Raw genomic sequence first — 10,259 nt, 5'->3', positions numbered from 1 at the left:
ACCGTCTCAGTGCTTCTCCTTCTAATAGGGTGCTTCCCCTTTAATTCCCAATTAAATAGCCAGCATCAGCTGCGCAAAGGTGAAGTTGTGATCGAGACATGAATGAGGATGTGTACTACCTTCAGTTCATGAAACTTCGCTATTACGTTTGTTTGTTGCCTTGCAGTGTGTTTTGTAGCCTTAAAACGAGTTTACCCAGGATTGGATCCACTCTGTGCGTCTGTGGACTACAACTCTCCGTTGGTTTTCGTGGCTTTTTCTCCGCTGGAGATCTGTTGGCTGATTGTCTGACTGACCGACTGACTACAACTTTTTGTACACGGTATTTCATTTGTTTGGGGTGATGTATACTGTGATTTATCTAGTTAAGACGTATTATTCTTTGATTAGTCTTTGATACGCTTTCTAGTTGTGTTGCAAAATAAGTGTTATTTTGAGTGTATGAATATACTGGGTTTACGCTACGGACAAACGTTGCGTGACTAAGGTCACTTGAGTCACTGAACTTATTTACCGGGCTGGACTCTTTTTATGCCCGAGGTACAGGACATTTCTAAATGAACATAAGTGCATTGATTTGTTATATTGTTGTGTGTGTGATCATTTATGTTGTTAATACAACCACGCAAAAGAATACACTTGTTTGAAGTTCTTTCCAATGTTTTAAGGGGTTTATGAAAAGTATATTTCCATCTTGACTTTTACATAAGTCCTTTGTATTGGTGTGACTTGACGGACCAGATGGGACTCATTCCCTCCCAAACTAAAAGGAGAAACCCATGCTTTCTCTGGTAGGCACAACCTACCTGGCACCCCTATAAATAACCTCAAGTCAAAACCGTTACATAAAAAATGGCACCCCAGATGGGACCTCAACATTGAGAACTAACCCAAGCAAATCTTTTGTGTGGAATTAAAACAATGGATTCACCCCAAGAAAATGTGTTCATCCATATTCTACCGGTCAATGGGAATACACAGGGCCATTCTGACCACCGAGCCAACAATACAAATCATAATGTGAATGGAAATAATGGAGTTGATTTGGGCCAGAGCCCTGGGAATCTGAATGGTCGGTCTGGACCACAGGCCACAGGAGGTCTAACTAGTAACTCACTTATTGACATGGATCTGTGTGGAAGTACTGAGCTAGCCCTCCCTCTGACGCCCAACCTTCCTCCATTGTCTGGTTTATCTCCAGAGGTTGTAGTCTTACAACTTCAAGGTGACATCCTTGATATTCGTCGGACTCAACAACACCTCCAAACTCTAATCCACAATAAATTCAAATGTCTGAGTGAAGAGCAACAACAGAGTGCCATGGAATTCAGAAACTCACTGAGTACTCTAACCCACACTCTGACAGAGCTCAGTGAGAGTGGAAGACGGGATGTTACTGGTGCCATGGACAAGCAGTTTGACTACCAACAAAGCCAACTCACTGCCACTCTCCAGTGGCGCCTGCAACATCATCACACTGAGGTCCTCAAGGACGTCAATTCTGTTTTTTCTCCCCTGGTAAACACTGTAGACCACTTGCAGACAGAGCTCTCTAATTGTGTTAAAATGTTGGATGACATGTCTGTTGACATGGCCTCCATTAGGCACAACTCCTTGCACAGAGCTTCTCGTGTCCACTTCTGTTCAGACCACTGAGGGCCAAGCTGGCACCTCAGAACAGCCAAGACAAGGCCATGCTGCAGCCACCCCTTGCAGGATGCAATCCACCATGCATCCTGGTGTTAATTTTCATGGTCCGATAACTCCCTCACCCTCTACTTCCTCAATCCCTCCTAGCTCTTTTGTTCATGGTGATTTGAGTAGACGTCATGTGGGAGCGATGCCCATTAAATTGCAATTTCCCACCTTTGGGGAAAAGGATGACAGTCCTGATCCGCTAATGTATCTGGAAAGAAGTCATGACTTTCTTGCCCTCAATCCCCTGGCTGACGAAGAACTCCTTGCCACATTGAGGAATGTGTTGCATGGGACAGCTCGAGACTGGTGGGATGTGGCACGTCTCACCACTACCTCCTGGGCTGACTTTGAGGCCAAGTTTTCCTCTGCATTTCTGGCAGACAGAGTCAGGAATCGAGTGCAAAGGGAGAATGAGAATATCCGTGACTTTGCATACGGTTACCACTCCCTGTGCAGAAGGTGGAAACCTGGCATTGAGGAGGAAGAGGTCATTAAGTTGATCTTGAAGAACATCAACCCACTACTAGCCAGTCAACTCAGAGAAAGAGTCACCACTGTCGATGGACTGGTTCGCCTGGGACAGCAGTTCGAGAAGGACAGAGAATGCCAACAGCAATATGAACAGAGAAAGAAACAGACACCCAAACAGTTACCCAAGCCAGATCCTCAACCACAGCCAGAGTCTCCAGCCAAGACCCCTCCCATGTTCTGTTGGAGATGTAGCCAAAAGGGACATTCTTCAGCTACATGTCCAAGACCGTATCAAGTAAACCCTTCCAGAAACCACAAATCACAACAGGCCAACACACCTAACACACTTCGCAGGAACGACCATCCTAATCTGGGTGCTTTGACCAGAGCTGAAACCTCAAGAGTCACTGCCTACGGCCCCCCGCCGACATCCCCTTCCTTTCAGTTAATACCACACCAGCTGGTGTTACCCCTGTCCATAGGCCCATGGACAGGAAGAGCCATCCTGGACACCGGGTCATCCTACACACTGCTCAATGAGAAACTGTGGAAGGAGGTTCAAGGTCCAAAATACAACTTGAAGCCATGGACAGAAGGTCCACTGTATCTGGCTGACGGTGAGGCTAAACGACCACTTGGATGGAGTGAGGTGGAGTTCCGCCTGTGTAACCGCTCCTATATGATTCCTTCGGTTATCCTACAAACCAAGAACCTTGCTTTTCCTGTCGTGTTGGGAATTGATTTCATGTACTTCAGTGGTGTCCAGATTGATATAGCACACAATTGCTACTGGTTTCCAAACAATCCGAGCAAGAAGCATTTCTTCCAATCAGAAGCTACAAAGTTACATGATTGGGGTCCAAATGTAGCAGTCTTCTCTGCCGTTGCTCCGGTACCACTAACCCTGGGTAATCCTTCTGATGATCTCCTTTTACAGGCTGTAAGAAGAGCTCAGCTGGAACAGCCAGAGGAGTTAAGGCTGTTGGAACAGCTGCAGAATAATGCTGATGTATGTACTTCAAAGCTAGGACGCACCGGACTCCTGAAGCACAAAATATTCCTTACACAGGAAATGCCGATCAAGCAAAAGCCATATCGGTTGTCCCCAGCGAAGCTAATCATCCAAAAGGGACTCATTAATGATATGTTGACACAAGATATAATAGAACGTTCCTCCTCTCCCTGGGCTGCTCCTGTTGTCCTCATTCCAAAAAAGACCGGTGGTCTTAGATTTTGTGTGGACTATAGGAAGACCAACAATGTTTCCCAGACTGATGCCTATCCTCTTCCCACCATCCACGAAATCCTGGAGTCATTGTCTGGCGCTGTTGTGTTCACTACCCTTGACCTCAATAGTGGCTATTGGCAGGTTGAGATGGACCAGGAAAGCAAGGACAAGACTGCTTTTGTCTCTGCTGAGGGCTTGTTTTCCTTTAAGGTGATGCCTTTTGGATTAAAGAATGCACCTGCCACTTTCCAAAGACTCATGGAAATTGCGTTAGGTGAGCTCAAAGGGAAGATATGTTTCGTCTACCTGGACGATATAATTATCTACTCCCAGAACAGAGAGCAACACTTTCAAGACCTTCAAGCAGTGTTGGACAAGCTAAGAGAAGCTGGTCTGACAGTGAACATGAAGAAGAGCAACTTCTGCCAAACCTCCCTGAAGTTCCTTGGCCATATTGTGTCTTTTGATGGTATTCATGTGGATCCTGAAAAGACCAAGGCTGTACAAGACTTCCCTGTGCCAACCACACTCAAGGCCCTTCAACGGTTCCTTGGGATGGCTGGATGGTACCATCGGTTTGTGTGGAACTTCTCCCAGGTGGCAGAACCCCTCAACGCGTTGAAGCGAAAAGGAGCGAAATTCCGATGGACGGCAGAGTGCCAGAACTCCTTTGAAACCCTGAAACGACACCTCGTCACACCTCCCATTTTGGGTCATCCCAACTTTGATTGCCCTTTTGTTGTTTACACTGATGCAAGTGATGTTGGACTTGGTGCTGTCCTAGTCCAACAGACTGGACTTGGTACTGAAGAAGTGCTAGCGTTTGCCAGTCGGACCTTGAATGGAGCAGAACGGAACTACTCCACAACCGAGCAAGAGTGCCTTGCAGTTGTCTGGGCTTTGGAAAAGTGGAGGTACTACCTGGAGGGAAGACACTTCACTGTGGTCACTGACCATTCCTCCCTTGTGTGGGTGTTCAAGACCAACAAACCAAGCACCAGGCTCATCAGATGGGCTCTACGGTTGCAAGAGTTCACATTTGCAGTAGAATACAGGAAAGGAAAATACAACACTGTTCCAGATGCCTTATCCAGAGCTCCTGCTTGTGGTAATGGTGGCCCTCATCTTACATGTGCTACTGTCCTGTCTAGCAGTCGAGACTCACCCAAAACTGACTTTCCCATCTCTGATGAGGTCATTTGGAAAGCCCAACAGGATGATCCAGAAGTACAGGCTTTGTACCAGACTATCCTGGAAGATGGAGAAAAGATGGTCAACCCTACCACAAAGCTGACCATCATTGAAGACAAAGTCTACCGAGTTGTACAACTACCTCACAGAACACTCTACCAAATGTACATACCTGAAACTCTACGCCTTCAACTGCTTCAACATTTCCATGAAGACCCATTAGCTGGTCATTTGGGCAGGTTCAAAACCTACAAACGTTTGCAAGCATTACTGTACTGGCCGCATCTGAGCATGGATGTGAAGTCACATATCCGAAACTGTCAGGTTTGTCAAATGTACAAACCAGAAGGTAGAAAACCTGCTGGCAAGTTGCAGCAAACTGTGGTTACCCGACCTTGGGAAATGTTAGGAGTGGATTTGATGGGTCCATTTCCTAGAAGCTCCAATCAGAATGTGTACATGCTTGTTTTTGTTGATTACTATTCCAAGTGGGTTGAGCTCTTTGCCCTGCGTCAGGCCACAGCGAGGACCGTCTCTAACATCCTTACGAAAGAGATCCTGACTCGCTGGGGAGTGCCTGATTACATCCTGTCTGATCGAGGTTCCCAATTTGTCTCTGATCTCTTTGAGGAGACCTGCCAAAGATGGAACCTGAGACAGAAGTTGACCACGGCCTATCACCCACAGACCAACCTGACTGAGAGAGTAAATCGAACCTTGAAGACAATGGTTGCTTCCTATGTAGGGACCCAGCACAAACACTGGGACAAGCACCTTCACGAGTTTCGATTTGCCCTGAATTCTGCTGTGCAAGAGTCCACTGGAGTCACACCTGCAGAGCTGAACCTAAGTCGTCCCCTCCGAGGACCCTTGGATATGGTGCTACAGCCCCAGCAGCTTACTCCAGACGCTGCTTGCTATGACCAGGTAGTCCATCTCCACGACTTGAGAGCTCTTGTCTCGAAGAACATGATCCAGGCTCGACTCAAGCAGAAGAGAAACTATGATAAGAACAGACGAGACATGCAGTTCCAGCTTCGTGATCGGGTGTGGCTTCGCTCTCATCCTTACTCGAAAGCTGAACAATTCTTCTCGGCCAAGCTCGCTCCTAAATGGCAAGGACCATATAGGATTGTGGAGCAGATGGGCCCTTTGAACTACCGAGTGGTGAAAGAGGACACAGGTGAAGATATGCGCGTTGTCCATGTCTCACGCCTTAAGGCCTGTTACCCCTCGGCTGAGGAATTGGAGGAGATTGAGCGCCAAAAAGTAATGAATATTTTTGTAGAGGAAAGTGTTTCCCCGACCAAGATGTGCCTTCCCGGGCAATGGTCGGCTTTTTCCAGGGGAGATGTGCCTTCCCGGGGAGGGGGTGTGTGACGGCCCTGAATATTTCTGAACCGTCTCAGTGCTTCTCCTTCTAATAGGGCGCTTCCCCTTTAATTCCCAATTAAATAGCCAGCATCAGCTGCGCAAAGGTGAAGTTGTGATCGAGACATGAATGAGGATGTGTACTACCTTCAGTTCATGAAACTTCGCTATTACGTTTGTTTGTTGCCTTGCAGTGTGTTTTGTAGCCTTAAAACGAGTTTACCCAGGATTGGATCCACTCTGTGCGTCTGTAGACTACAACTCTCCGTTGGTTTTCGTGGCTTTTTCTCCGCTGGAGATCTGTTGGCTGATTGTCTGACTGACCGACTGACTACAACTTTTTGTACACGGTATTTCATTTGTTTGGGGTGATGTATACTGTGATTTATCTAGTTAAGACGTATTATTCTTTGATTAGTCTTTGATACGCTTTCTAGTTGTGTTGCAAAATAAGTGTTATTTTGAGTGTATGAATATACTGGGTTTACGCTACGGACAAACGTTGCGTGACTAAGGTCACTTGAGTCACTGAACTTATTTACCGGGCTGGACTCTTTTTATGCCCGAGGTACAGGACATTTCTAAATGAACATAAGTGCATTGATTTGTTATATTGTTGTGTGTGTGATCATTTATGTTGTTAATACAACCACGCAAAAGAATACACTTGTTTGAAGTTCTTTCCAATGTTTTAAGGGGTTTATGAAAAGTATATTTCCATCTTGACTTTTACATAAGTCCTTTGTATTGGTGTGACTTGACGGACCAGATGGGACTCATTCCCTCCCAAACTAAAAGGAGAAACCCATGCTTTCTCTGGTAGGCACAACCTACCTGGCACCCCTATAAATAACCTCAAGTCAAAACCGTTACATAAAAAATGGCACCCCAGATGGGACCTCAACATTGAGAACTAACCCAAGCAAATCTTTTGTGTGGAATTAAAACAATGGATTCACCCCAAGAAAATGTGTTCATCCATATTCTACCGGTCAATGGGAATACACAGGGCCATTCTGACCACCGAGCCAACAATACAAATCATAATGTGAATGGAAATAATGGAGTTGATTTGGGCCAGAGCCCTGGGAATCTGAATGGTCGGTCTGGACCACAGGCCACAGGAGGTCTAATTAGTAACTCACTTATTGACATGGATCTGTGTGGAAGTACTGAGCTAGCCCTCCCTCTGACGCCCAACCTTCCTCCATTGTCTGGTTTATCTCCAGAGGTTGTAGTCTTACAACTTCAAGGTGACATCCTTGATATTCGTCGGACTCAACAACACCTCCAAACTCTAATCCACAATAAATTCAAATGTCTGAGTGAAGAGCAACAACAGAGTGCCATGGAATTCAGAAACTCACTGAGTACTCTAACCCACACTCTGACAGAGCTCAGTGAGAGTGGAAGACGGGATGTTACTGGTGCCATGGACAAGCAGTTTGACTACCAACAAAGCCAACTCACTGCCACTCTCCAGTGGCGCCTGCAACATCATCACACTGAGGTCCTCAAGGACGTCAATTCTGTTTTTTCTCCCCTGGTAAACACTGTAGACCACTTGCAGACAGAGCTCTCTAATTGTGTTAAAATGTTGGATGACATGTCTGTTGACATGGCCTCCATTAGGCACAACTCCTTGCACAGAGCTTCTCGTGTCCACTTCTGTTCAGACCACTGAGGGCCAAGCTGGCACCTCAGAACAGCCAAGACAAGGCCATGCTGCAGCCACCCCTTGCAGGATGCAATCCACCATGCATCCTGGTGTTAATTTTCATGGTCCGATAACTCCCTCACCCTCTACTTCCTCAATCCCTCCTAGCTCTTTTGTTCATGGTGATTTGAGTAGACGTCATGTGGGAGCGATGCCCATTAAATTGCAATTTCCCACCTTTGGGGAAAAGGATGACAGTCCTGATCCGCTAATGTATCTGGAAAGAAGTCATGACTTTCTTGCCCTCAATCCCCTGGCTGACGAAGAACTCCTTGCCACATTGAGGAATGTGTTGCATGGGACAGCTCGAGACTGGTGGGATGTGGCACGTCTCACCACTACCTCCTGGGCTGACTTTGAGGCCAAGTTTTCCTCTGCATTTCTGGCAGACAGAGTCAGGAATCGAGTGCAAAGGGAGAATGAGAATATCCGTGACTTTGCATACGGTTACCACTCCCTGTGCAGAAGGTGGAAACCTGGCATTGAGGAGGAAGAGGTCATTAAGTTGATCTTGAAGAACATCAACCCACTACTAGCCAGTCAACTCAGAGAAAGAGTCACCACTGTCGATGGACTGGTTCGCCTGGGACAGCAGTTCGAGAAGGACAGAGAATGCCAACAGCAATATGAACAGAGAAAGAAACAGACACCCAAACAGTTACCCAAGCCAGATCCTCAACCACAGCCAGAGTCTCCAGCCAAGACCCCTCCCATGTTCTGTTGGAGATGTAGCCAAAAGGGACATTCTTCAGCTACATGTCCAAGACCGTATCAAGTAAACCCTTCCAGAAACCACAAATCACAACAGGCCAACACACCTAACACACTTCGCAGGAACGACCATCCTAATCTGGGTGCTTTGACCAGAGCTGAAACCTCAAGAGTCACTGCCTACGGCCCCCCGCCGACATCCCCTTCCTTTCAGTTAATACCACACCAGCTGGTGTTACCCCTGTCCATAGGCCCATGGACAGGAAGAGCCATCCTGGACACCGGGTCATCCTACACACTGCTCAATGAGAAACTGTGGAAGGAGGTTCAAGGTCCAAAATACAACTTGAAGCCATGGACAGAAGGTCCACTGTATCTGGCTGACCACTTGGATGGAGTGAGGTGGAGTTCCGCCTGTGTAACCGCTCCTATATGATTCCTTCGGTTATCCTACAAACCAAGAACCTTGCTTTTCCTGTCGTGTTGGGAATTGATTTCATGTACTTCAGTGGTGTCCAGATTGATATAGCACACAATTGCTACTGGTTTCCAAACAATCCGAGCAAGAAGCATTTCTTCCAATCAGAAGCTACAAAGTTACATGATTGGGGTCCAAATGTAGCAGTCTTCTCTGCCGTTGCTCCGGTACCACTAACCCTGGGTAATCCTTCTGATGATCTCCTTTTACAGGCTGTAAGAAGAGCTCAGCTGGAACAGCCAGAGGAGTTAAGGCTGTTGGAACAGCTGCAGAATAATGCTGATGTATGTACTTCAAAGCTAGGACGCACCGGACTCCTGAAGCACAAAATATTCCTTACACAGGAAATGCCGATCAAGCAAAAGCCATATCGGTTGTCCCCAGCGAAGCTAATCATCCAAAAGGGACTCATTAATGATATGTTGACACAAGATATAATAGAACGTTCCTCCTCTCCCTGGGCTGCTCCTGTTGTCCTCATTCCAAAAAAGACCGGTGGTCTTAGATTTTGTGTGGACTATAGGAAGACCAACAATGTTTCCCAGACTGATGCCTATCCTCTTCCCACCATCCACGAAATCCTGGAGTCATTGTCTGGCGCTGTTGTGTTCACTACCCTTGACCTCAATAGTGGCTATTGGCAGGTTGAGATGGACCAGGAAAGCAAGGACAAGACTGCTTTTGTCTGTGCTGAGGGCTTGTTTTCCTTTAAGGTGATGCCTTTTGGATTAAAGAATGCACCTGCCACTTTCCAAAGACTCATGGAAATTGCGTTAGGTGAGCTCAAAGGGAAGATATGTTTCGTCTACCTGGACGATATAATTATCTACTCCCAGAACAGAGAGCAACACTTTCAAGACCTTCAAGCAGTGTTGGACAAGCTAAGAGAAGCTGGTCTGACAGTGAACATGAAGAAGAGCAACTTCTGCCAAACCTCCCTGAAGTTCCTTGGCCATATTGTGTCTTTTGATGGTATTCATGTGGATCCTGAAAAGACCAAGGCTGTACAAGACTTCCCTGTGCCAACCACACTCAAGGTCCTTCAACGGTTCCTTGGGATGGCTGGATGGTACCATCGGTTTGTGTGGAACTTCTCCCAGGTGGCAGAACCCCTCAACGCGTTGAAGCGAAAAGGAGCGAAATTCCGATGGACGGCAGAGTGCCAGAACTCCTTTGAAACCCTGAAACGACACCTCGTCACACCTCCCATTTTGGGTCATCCCAACTTTGATTGCCCTTTTGTTGTTTACACTGATGCAAGTGATGTTGGACTTGGTGCTGTCCTAGTCCAACAGACTGGACTTGGTACTGAAGAAGTGCTAGCGTTTGCCAGTCGGACCTTGAATGGAGCAGAACGGAACTACTCCACAACCGAGCAAGAGTGCCTTGCAGTT

At 46.8% G+C, this 10,259-nt stretch overlaps 1 protein-coding gene across 2 annotated transcripts in view; it reads right to left on the bottom strand.

Moving 5' to 3' along the window:
- Positions 1-10,259, bottom strand: part of ankrd12 (ankyrin repeat domain 12) — a 143,853-nt gene that overhangs the window by 118,218 nt on the left and 15,376 nt on the right. The gene's annotated exons all lie outside the window — the stretch shown is intronic.

The sequence above is a fragment of the Salvelinus alpinus genome, chromosome 23, assembly GCF_045679555.1.
Source record: "Salvelinus alpinus chromosome 23, SLU_Salpinus.1, whole genome shotgun sequence".
Classification (NCBI taxonomy): domain Eukaryota; kingdom Metazoa; phylum Chordata; class Actinopteri; order Salmoniformes; family Salmonidae; genus Salvelinus; species Salvelinus alpinus.
Note: the sequence above shows the minus strand (reverse complement) of the source record. Positions and strands in the feature narration are given on the sequence as shown.